This window comes from Nyctibius grandis, chromosome 28, assembly GCF_013368605.1.
Source record: "Nyctibius grandis isolate bNycGra1 chromosome 28, bNycGra1.pri, whole genome shotgun sequence".
NCBI lineage: Eukaryota > Metazoa > Chordata > Aves > Nyctibiiformes > Nyctibiidae > Nyctibius > Nyctibius grandis.
Genome location: NC_090685.1, coordinates 6216562 through 6225689, shown reverse-complemented (window position 1 = coordinate 6225689; position 9128 = coordinate 6216562).

The window sequence follows — 9128 nt, the reverse complement described above, 5'->3', positions numbered from 1 at the left end:
GGGGTCAGGATCCCATTCCCACCACAGGTTTGGTGCCCAAATGGGCTCCAAAGGCACAGTCAGCGAGCCCCCGATGAAACCCCATCAGCAGAGGGGTGTCCTGTTAGCAGCCGGGCATGATCCGACAGCCCAGGACATTGTCACGCCCCTTGGGAGACTGCTGACACCGCTGCTGAAAGACACGAACAATCGCTGACAGCAAAGAGACCAGGCGCTAGTGGGACCAAACATGCCTGGCAGGGAAGAGGCAGCTGAACCGGCACGGACTTCGAGTGCAGACTTTGCAGTGACACGCGGGAGAACTGGCTCTGTGACACAAAAGTGGCCCAGGCAGTGACTCATGATAATCCGGTGACGTTTTAAACACCTTATTTCCAGCTAAGTGAAGACTTCTAAAAGAACAACCTGAGTTCAGCCTGGGAAGTTGTCACCATAAGGAAAACCACTCCTTGCAATAATCAGCCTTTTGGGGGGATGCTGCACAGAGGGTGGCACCTGTGGCACAGCGGAGCGGGTCCCCGGGCGCTGCCAGCACCCTCCGCGTGCGCTGCCAGGCCAGAGCCAGCAACGCACCCGGCCGGCTCTTGTCTGCCTCGTGGCTTTCTAAGACAGACAGAGAGCCCAGGGCTGCCCGCCCGCCCCGTTCGCCAACTCGGGAAAGGAGCGGGGAGGGCAGAGGAATGCAAACCAGACCGGAGGACTCATTCATCCTCCCGCTCCCGGCTTCGGTGCGCTCCAGGCAATCTTACTACAATGCAGCATTTTGTGTGCTGCAATCCATCCATACACACGCTCGCCTCTCATCCTCTGCCAGGACTTACTCTCCCAAGGCACCTAGAGCTGAGTCCGTAATAAATCAGGCAGCAGCCTCCATCCAAGACACGCACACCCCGGTTTGCTCTGCTGAAAAACGAGCGACTTGCTTTTCATCTGCGCACCTGCAGCAGGCAGGCAGCCGTGCTGACCCGGGGTGCCGTATCGCCTCCCGAATGAAAGGCACGTTGCTGTTCAGACACTGTCTCCCTGGCCGGTTTGCTGCACTCCGGCGTTTTCCTTTGGCCCTTACAGGGCAGGGAGGTGACTCCCACATCCTGAGCCCTCAGGCTCTGGATGCCCTGGTTTGGCTCAGTGCTGTCAAAGTGAGTTTGAGTCCACCAGCCTCTAAATTCAGTGATGCAGGTGCTGAGCGTGGCCATTGCTCTCTGACGAGCTGGTGAGAGATTGGCAGCAAAATCCTCCCAATGCGCGGATGGAGGCTGGGAGGGAGACCTGGAAACGGGCACATGGTGAAGGGATGTGCTCCTGCCCAGCCACAGGCACCTGGAGAAACATCTCCAGTGGGAGAGGTGGGCAAGAGGGGATTTTGCCCAGGGCTCCTGCGGTAGCACACCGGCAGATCCATCCCCGGGCGCAAGCACGGCTCTGCCAGCCACAGGAGGAAGAGCAGCAGTGGTGCTCGGAGACAACTTGCTGCACTGAGATGCTTGGGAAAGCCAGGAGAGTGACCGGAGCCAGGACATGGGGTGCAGGAGGGCGGCCACACTCCCAGAGACACCCAGTGAGGGTGGCCAGGTCCCCGGCAGCTGGGCCAGCGCATGGTCCTACCGCAGCACGGAGCCTGCGGAGACAGCGGCCTGAGGTGGGGGGCTCACAGCCTCAAGCTCCCTGAGCTGCACAGCGGGGCATGGCCCCGCTTGGGGTAGCTGGAGCCAGGGCCAAACCCGTCTGGCTTTGCACGCTGCTGAGATCTTTTTTGTTGGGTTTATTTTCACGCAGATCCCCAAACGCAGAGACAGGCAGGAAAGTGAGAGCTGAAAGCAAACAGGAAAAAGGCAGGTTCCCTCCACTGCTATTTTTAACACTGCAAACAGCATTAGTGTCATTATATTTAGAAAAAAAATTCGGAGCGTTTCCTGCCTCCCCTTTCAATACCTTCAGCTATTTCCTTGCAGATGTTTCCAGAGGCCAGGGCTCAGAGGCAGGAGGAGAGATGCTGGGCTCTCACCCCACAGACCAGCCCAGGGAGGGGAAGGTCCTGGAAGAGGAAAGCCAGCTCGAAGCAGGTGCCCATGGCCCTGCATGGGGACAGGGAGGACAACCAGGATGTGGAGGACGTGCCAGGGTCCAAGCAGAAGCTGTGTTCCACTGCAGAGCCTTCAAGCTGCCTCTCTGTGAGCTGTAGCACCTTTGGTGCCATCAAAGGTGGCACAAGGGTGAGTGCAATGCAGGGCAGGGCACAGCAGCACTGTCATGGCACAGGTTCAGGGAGAGTGGCTGCGGCAGCCGAGTCTGGAGGCACGGCTCTGCCCCGCGGCAGGGACCCTGGGCTCAGCAGAGGTGGCACCATCGGTCTCCTCTCACACCCATCGCTACCTCTGTGACAGGGATCACACGTGGGATGGGTGAACAGCGGCAGCAGCAAAGTGAGACCTCAAAACCAGGACTGCATGTAGAGGGTGGCTGATGTCCCTCGTAGCCACAGCGTCTGAGCTTGTCCCTTCTCCGCTCGCGCCTACCAGGCTGGCTCGGCGTCACCTGTGCGGCTCAGAGGATCTGCCCCTTTGCTCTGACAGCTCTCGGCTCGTTGCCTCGCGCTCAAGGACTGCGGTTTTCAAAGTGTTTTTGTTTAATTCTCACAGAGGCGATCCAGAGCATGTTTTCTGGATGGCAGGCCAGCGGAGTGGCTTCGCCTGCGCGGGCGGCAGACCACATCTCAGCAGGACCAGGGGATGTAAAGAAAACCGGGGTTTGAATGCGGTCAGCTTCTGGTGGTGGAGAGTGCAGCCAGCTGCCGGGGAAATGGCTCTCCTAACCCCAGCCGCGCTGTGCTAGATGTGGTTTCCAGGAAAATCACAGCACAGGGAGACCAGGATTTCTCCACATGGCCTGGGGAGTTCCCTGCTCTAGGAAGGACACGGAGATAATGTAGGAAATGCGGCATGGGCAGCGTGCACGGCAGCCAAAAGCACCTCATAAAAAACCCTCTAGCCCGGGCTGTTAGAGGGGCTGAAGAGCAGCCTGGCTGCCCCATGCACACGCTGCTCTCCACGCTCTAAGTTGCTGCCTCAGCAGTACCTGTAAGAGATGTCATCCTTTACTGGGCTCAGCCAGAGCAGGGAGAGCAGACATCTGTCCTGGCCCACACTGCCAGGGCTCCTGGGCTGTGTTTGCCTTCCTGGAGTTGGTCCATGAGAGGAGCTGCCTTGTGAGATTCTGCTCTAGGGCTCTGGATGACTCCAAACCGGAGAGGGAAGCCTGGCCAGGAGCAGCTCCCGGGACAAGCCAAGCTGCAGTCAGGCTGCCATGGCCAGCCCTGGGCAACCAGGTGCAGACAGTCCCATCGGTCACACACTCCCTTTCCATATTTCCCTCCCCAAAGCCCCGCAGTAGGTGGAAACCCAACCCCAAAGGGTCTTGATTTGAGGACTACATGAAGGATGTTCTGCAATTCCCAGTACAGCCCAGCCCATCCCAGTTCCCAGCATGGCTGAGGGCAGGAGGCAGTCCCACTGCAGCTCCACCATGAGCCATTGGGCTTTTTCCCAGGGTGGAGGCAATGGCTGCGGGTGGGAACCTTGCTCTGGTGAGCCCCGGCAGGAGCTCCTCCTATTTTTTGCCTGGGGCTGCAGGGATCTGGGCTTCTGTCAAGGCACACGTGGTTTTCACAACACCACCCTGCCCAACTCACCAAGATGTCCCTGCAGATGGTCCCGGAGGTCTGCGGCCAGCTCGGCGGGGCAGCAATGCTCGGCGATGCTCGGCGATGGTCAGCAGGCTCCTCTCGCCCCGGATTGCCCGAGTTCTCAAAGGGAGCTCACCAGCAGGCTCCTTGGAGGAGCCATTCCCGGTGGTGCGGTCAGAGCCAGGGAGGTGTCGATCTCTGTGCCAGAAACAGAACTGGACCGGTTATGCAAGTGGAAAAGGCAATCCGTGGCGAAGGCGACCAGCCCAGAGCGAGCAGATGCTAATCCAGAACCAGACACATCCCAGTGAGTCACGAGTCACGGGCTTTTTTTTTGCTTTTTTTTTTCCTCCTTTTTTAAGAAAATAATCAAAAAACTTTAGGCAGAAAAGGAAAAACTCCCAGAATAGTCTCCCTTCCCATAGCTGAGAGGGCCGTGGTTGCAGGGACCCCATGCAAGCAGGGTTTGCACAGCTGAGAGCCAACGGAGTCCCATTAAATAAGAATCGAGGAGTTTTCCTGCAGCTGCTAATCGAGCATCTCATGGGGTGGCTGCAGTGCAAGAGCATCAGGTGGTGGCTGTAACTTGCAGCCTCACTCTGCCAGGTAAAGACGGAGCTGTCACCACAGAAGATGGAGACATCACCTTGTTTGATGGGCAGCTCAAAGCCTGCAGAGCAGCTCGGGTGGGAAGGTGAAGCACTCACCACTCCATCTCCTCCTGCCACCGTGGTGCCGGGGTGCGGGTAGCTCCCAGCCCAGGGGCTCCGTTCCTCTTCTGTTCCTATTTCTGCCTGTCAGACATCGTGGTGTCTGGGGACACTCTCCTGAGAAGAAGCCTGGGTGGAGGGAGACTTTCATTGTGGGGTTTTCCAGTCTCCCTGGGGAACAGCAGGACACAAATGAGACAGTCACAGCCCTTCTGCTTCCCTTTCCTCACCACACCAGGGAAAACACCAGTTTGTGGGACACCCTCATGTCCCAGGACACTGTCCCAGGATACACAAGCCTCTGCTTGCCTTCTCAGGAGGAAATTCCTGCCATCTCCAGATGGCTGCAGGCAACAGCTTCACGGGGACTTGCTGTAGGGGGATCTCCCAGACTGCGCTTCCTCCTCCAGATCTGCTTTTGAGGGTGCAGCTCCCCCAGACACAGCTATGCCCTTGAGGAGGAAGCATCTCTCCCATGCAGATTGACACCACGCTTGACATAGCTCGGGCTCAGCCAGCATGAGGTCTGAGGACACCGTCGCCTCCAGCTCTGTCCCTGCAGTCCTGCAGGTCCCCAGCCCCACCAGTACCCACACAGAGCCCACCAAAACCTCCCCTCATCGCAGGGGCCAGCATAAGGCAGCACAGAAGCAGTCCAGCCAAGCAGGCTGGTTGCTTTTAATTAGGCTCAGGACCTGCGTGTGGCAGCCGCCTCCCTGTTCCTCTGTGGGGGGTTCTCATTTAGGGGCCACTGGTTTGCAATTAGCGAGTCGCTGCTCTCCCACCTCCCTCCCACAGCAGCAGGTCACCCTGCCCTGTGGGCAGCCTGACAGCCGGGCGAGAGCGCGCCCAGCCAAACACCTCTTACAAATCATTCTGCATAGTTTGCATTCTCGGCTGGTTTATGAGCATTTCAGCTCCTCATATTGATCAGGGCTGGAGCCGAAGTAATTACGTTCATCAGAAATAATTTCCCCTGATTTTGAGTCGTATTTGAGCGGGTGCCCACATCCTCCGCTCGCCCCTCGACACAGGCAGCTCTCATTGCTCGCTGGTACATACTTTCCAGGCGACATCGCTGCTTTCATAACCATAGTGAGACCGAGAGGTTTGTTTTTCCCAACTGGATCCCACACACCCACTGAAGGTTTCACTCGTGTCTTTATTGTCTTGGCTGGAGATGTGGACAAGAGGAGGTGGTTTATGTGAAGTGCATGCTTGGGAGGTGTCTCCAGATGTCTCTGGCGTTGGGAGAGGAGGTCTGGGGGTCTGAGACCCCTCTGCATCGCTGGCCTCAGCCTTTCTAGTCTTGCTTAGGAGATGCAGAGCAAGCCCAGCCCTTACTTTATTCACTGAGGTAGAGGAAGGGAGTGGGAGTCACCCTCAAAGCCTTTGGTGTGAGCCCTGGGGAGTAGCAGCAGGTCCCCTTGCCAACTGGTTTTGGGTGGTGACCAGTCATGTGGGTTTTTTAAGTGCTGGGTTTGAAAGAAGCCCTGGTGCAAGACAGGTGAGTTGACAGCTCTTCAGTCCTCCACAGACCAGCCCACTGGTCTGGGGACCAAGGAGCCCCTTCCCTGCACAGGCCAGACTCCTTCAAATCAGCAAGGATGTGAAGTGCCTGCTGCACAAGGTCTCTGGGAAGGTCCCAGCAACAACCAGGGGTTTGCAAGGAAGCTCTGCAGGGCGTCCACTGGAGATATGCCAGCTGAGGAAGGCTACCTTTGCCCCAGGTCACTGTCCCCTCCCCAGCACCATCCTGTCCCAACACCATCACCTCCCTCCCCTGCACACAGTCCCAGAGTCCTGGATCCACCGGTGCCCCGAGCTGCTCTGGCTCGCAATGCTCCTGCTGATGGCAAGCCAAGGCCAGCCCTGGGGACACGAAGGGCTGTGACATTGGGAGCAGACACAACCTGTATCACCCAAACCTCTTCCAGCACCACCCGCCTCCCAGGCGCAGCACTAGCTGCTGCACGGGTGCAGCGCTTGCATCCTCAAAAGTCTTCCCAGGGTCACAGAAAGTAAGGCTGGAAGGAAACTCAGAGGTCACTTAAGCTCTCCCGCTCTAAAGCAGAGCTGGGTGCAATTAAAAGGCAAGTTTGGCAAGAACTAAAAGCGTCACTGGCTGTACCTTAGTGCATGCCTCCATCTGCAGCCTGTTCGATGCTGCAAGGGACACGACAGCTGCTTGAGAACACATAGCACGCCTGAGCAAGACAAGAACTGAAGGAAAAACACAGTCAATTTTAGCCTGAAATCACAAGAAAAACAGAGATAGTTAAAAAGAATGAGCAATGTGATCAGGAAACATGAGTTAGCCATGCAGCTCCATGGAAAATACCAAGGGCCTGTCAGTAACCACACAAGGTCAGGATCTGGGGTTTATATCTTGTCTGAAAGACAAAACTTCTAGTGAGATTTTTTTAAAAGAAGTTTATGTTTGATGATGTTTGATACCAAAACTAAACTCTCAGAGGATCATAATGTTTGATATGTGATGATTTCTGACACTGTTTTCCAAATAATAATGGAAAGACTCATCTGGCTGGAGTTCCCAGGCTTTGTTTTACAAAAGTCTTATTCATTGGTTTATCTGAATGTTTAACTTAGGGGGACAATTATGAATTGCTCTTGTCTGGACTGCAGAAAAAAAAAAAATCACACAGAATTCCTGCCCGGGGTTTGAGATGTCTATGAAGAAAAAGCGTTGTCCTTTCACAACAGCTGATACAAGGCTGGGCTGTGCTAATGAGAAGCCCCTTGGTCTGAATGATGAGATCTCACTATAGCTTTGGCTAAGCAAGGTTGTGATAGTCCGTCTGCTCCCCGTGTAATCGCTCAGCTCCTTCCTCTTGGCAACGTCAGGCTTTGAGACCAGAACTAGCACCGCATCCCATTTATCAGTGCTCCTTTCTAATGAAACCTACTTAAAAATGCCTGGAAAATGGTGAAGGATCAAGTGTCCCCACCACCGCACCACCACGTACCGCTCCCCGTACAACAGACCCTTTCTCCTTGGAAGAGGGCAATGCCCGGCTGTTGCTCGCTCCCTCGCTGAGAGCTTGGAGGGGTCACTTGGTCCCAGATGAAGCCGAAGCTTTCTGATATAGTTGCCTGACCATCAGAAACTGGACGGCAGCCCTGAATTCTTTTCTTGCAAGTCACTTGGCCAGGCCCCAGATGGTAAATACTTTCAGTCTCTCCTAGCCCGGGTCTGGGGTGGAAGCAGTGACCTCAAGGTAAAAGATTGCCTGGCCCGTCCGTCGTCCCTCAGGGTGGCCAGTCCTCCCAGCCCAGCTCTGCTCTCCAGCTAAGGTGCGAGAACCAGAGGGAATAAAAATGGCCAGACAGGGATGGAAATGGCCATCACCACCTCTCTTGGCTCTGGCTGTTTGAAACTGGAGCTGGATTTGTTCTGGGTAGGAAACAACTTTCCCATCCTGCCAAAAATGAAGGTATTTCAAAGTTTCCCAAAGCCGGGGTGTTCCCAGAAGTCTCATGAAAAACAGCCAGCAGCCACCCCAAAGTGTCCAACAGCTGAGGGAGACCTGAGATATCTCCTTTTCATCTCGGAGCTCTTGGCTTTCCCAAGCTGGGTGTCTGCCCAGCTTTCCCACCCATGCTGTCCACCCTCCATGGACAGCCCTGCTCCCCTGCAGCAGGGATTTGAGCCAGGAGTGCCCAGAAGCGAAGGGAACATCCTCTCCACCAAGGTATGGAGCTGGGCTCACCCTAGACCCATGATTTCACTGTTGATACGAAGGGGAATAGAGCCAGCAAGGACCCAGGACAGCCTAGGTTCTCCCCAGCAGAAATGAACATCCAGTCCCTGGTCCGACTTCAGCCAGGTCTAGAGAGGGTGTTCAACACAGCAAAGAGTAAAGACAGGGAGAATCTTAAGCAAAGGAAAGGGATGGAGGGAGAATATGGTCTATATCCGTCACAGACAGATGCAATTTCAGCTGAGCAGGGTGCACAAATGAGAGCTTCGCAGTGTTATTCACGATGGCACGTTAAATGGCACAGACATGAAAAAAAACAGCTGTCTAAAATGTAAATTCACTGGGTTGGTTCCTTCATTTCTATAGAAACAGCAGAGCCTGCCAGCGGCTAACTCAAAGGAGATGTATCCAGATCCCTGGATCAACTATTTTCTTGCACAATTTACCACAAAAAGAAAAAAGTTACAACCCCCAAAAATCCTGACAATAACACCATGGAAACTGCAGAGCACAACATATGGGCTTAATTACTAGCTATGAAATCCCACGTATGCTACAGAACACGTATGGGGTGTGTGCTCCAGGTTATAACTGAGTATTTATAAAACAAACTGCTAAAGTGCTGCTCTCACATGGCTTCGCAAATCAAAACCTGCCCAAGGGCTGTATGGCTTTGCCAGGCTCTGCCCACAGCCCCCAGCCCCCCAGCACAGTGACCTGGGTGGGCACGTGGGACCCAGAGAGCCGGGACAAGAGAAGCTCAAGCCCAGGTCACCCATGGAAAAGCCTCCTCGGGAAGGCAGGGTCACGGTGGGCTTTGTGGGTGCCCCTCCAGCCGGCTCCTCCGGGCACCCCCAAAACGCAGCGAGGTCCCGCCGAGGATTGCCGATGCCAGCTGAAGTCTGGGCAGCTGGGTGCGCATGGGGCAGTGGATTTGGCCCCTGTCCGGCTGTGTGACTCTCTGCCTGAGCTCTGCTGGCTTCCTGGTGATGTCATACCATCACAGTGACGTCA